This window comes from Belonocnema kinseyi, chromosome 8 (genome assembly GCF_010883055.1).
Source record: "Belonocnema kinseyi isolate 2016_QV_RU_SX_M_011 chromosome 8, B_treatae_v1, whole genome shotgun sequence".
NCBI classification, from domain to species: Eukaryota; Metazoa; Arthropoda; class Insecta; order Hymenoptera; family Cynipidae; genus Belonocnema; species Belonocnema kinseyi.
Genome location: NC_046664.1, coordinates 143,525,483 through 143,527,696, shown reverse-complemented (window position 1 = coordinate 143,527,696; position 2,214 = coordinate 143,525,483). Strand labels below are relative to the sequence as shown.

The 2,214-nt window shown below is 30.5% G+C and overlaps 1 protein-coding gene across 2 annotated transcripts in view; it reads right to left on the bottom strand.

Annotated features, from left to right (window-relative positions):
• The window catches only part of LOC117177713 (cilia- and flagella-associated protein 44), a 494,190-nt gene that overhangs the window by 288,799 nt on the left and 203,177 nt on the right, over positions 1-2,214 (bottom strand). The gene's annotated exons all lie outside the window — the stretch shown is intronic.

Sequence of the window (2,214 nt, the reverse complement as noted above, 5' to 3'; positions counted from 1 at the left end):
TCAAAGGGATAAGGTAAAGGTCGGAAAATACGAAGTCGAACACCCAAAATTTTATAATATATCATCCCAAGGTCACTTTTTGCTCGCGAGAAAACATCGGTTTATTCCAAATTCACGAGTTCAAGGTACCAAAGTTTCGATTAATTATCAATCATTATTTATTAAAAACACCTATATTTCGACAAAAATTGCATCGGGACGTCCTTTCCCTTTAAAAACACCTAAACAGCCATAATTGAAATTTACCCATAAAAATACGTTATATTTAATACATCCGACGATATTTGACAGTTCTACTACAAATCTAGTACAAAAAACAAATGGTTCATAACTCAGCCACCAGAGTACAGGGGATAGGGCTGGTGTGTGAAGTATTACTTATTTTTCTTTCCCTAATTAACATATCCCCACTCTTTTAACTGTCAAGTTTGTCTTTTAAAATGACTCAGTTTTTATGGTTACACTGAAGCGTACAGAAGTATTGCTTGTGCCAGCAAAAGTCATCGTATTTGAAAATCAATTGCGAACAATTTTTTTTTATTTTACATTCTCATTCATGAGAGTAGCGTCCAAATTATTGATCTTTGGTTTTTAACGGATCTTTACGTTTCGGTGTCTGTCTGTCTGTATGTATGGTTACCTGAATGTTGTAGCCACGTGAACTTTTGAAGGATTCGTCTTATCGAGTCAACATTTGATACACTTCTGAAGGTCCCCAAAATGAAGGTTAAATTCGTTAATTATATATTTTCAACAAAAATTCAAAAATTGAGAGCATTTTCAAAAATTTGAATTTTTTCAAATTTTATAAGTTTTTGTCAAAGTTTCTTATAGATGGGTAAAAGAATTGCAAATTATTTAAATAAAATTTTTAATTTTGATGAGAATTAGAAAAGTTATATACTTTTCAAAAATTGGAAAAATGATTTTTTTCATAGATCCAAAAATTTCATTAAAAATTGTCACTAGATACCAAATATATTTCAGAACAATTCTAGCCGAATTTTTCGATTAGCCCACAATTAAAAAAATTAAAGCTTTTTCAAAATTGTAGACAATTTTTACATTCTCATTCATGAGTGTAATGTAATCGTCCAAATTTTCGACCTCTGATTTTTAACGGATCTTTACGTTTCGGCACTCACAGAATCTGAAAATCATAAAATTGTATCGGTGTCTGTCAGGTTGCCTGCCTGCCTGTCTGTAAGTCTGTCTGTATGTATGTATAGTTACCTGAATGTTGTAGCCATGCTAACTTTTGAAGAATTTGTCCAATCAAGTCAGCCTTTGATACACTTCTTAAGGTTCCCAAAATGAAGGCTAAGTTCAATAAGCAGATATTTCCAACCTAAATTTAAAAATTTGAAAAATTTGAAGAAAAAAAAAATTTTTCCAAAAAGTTTGAGCTCATTCAATATTTGAATAAAATTTTTTTGAGTTTTAGAAATTTTTGTCAAATTTTCTAGTACGCGTCAAAAAGACTTGCAAATTAACCTGATGAAATTTTAAAATTCAATAAAACTTCAAAAAGTTATTTTTGATAGGTTAAAAAATATCAATCCAAGTTTCTACTAGATATAAAATATATGCTTTTTGAAACTATTATCATGAAATTTCTTAATCAGACAAATGTTCCAAAAGTTGGATCATTTTTGAAAATATGCAATTTTGGATTTTTAAGAGATCCATAAGTTTAAAGCGTTGTTTTTAGTAGATTTTAACAAGATTGACAAATTATCTTGAAGAAGTTTCTCAATTGAACACAAGTTATTAAGCGCGAAGCGCGAGTTTTGTAATGAGAATGTCATCATCGAAGCCGTAGGTGCTTTGAGAACCTTCTTTAAAAACAAATCGAAAAAATTTCAGTTACAATTTATGGCTGTAATTCCACAGAAGTTTAAATCACAGTTTTCGATTTAATTTATAGTATTTATGATGTTTGAAAAAATGTATTTAAAGTGTATGTATTAAACGTACGTAAACGAGCGCACTTGTATGCATATTTATTTAGTGTTTTTATTCTATATTACAATCCAATATTTGGTTACGTCGAAATGTGATTGGAAGTGTGGTTGTTTTTGACGTTTCCAAAATGGCTTCATATACACACACACGCATATACCAGGTGTATACATATGAAACCGGTATTGCCATTTAGCGGCCAGTAGGCACACTTGTAGGCACTGTCGGAACTTACCATTTGTGCTAATTGGC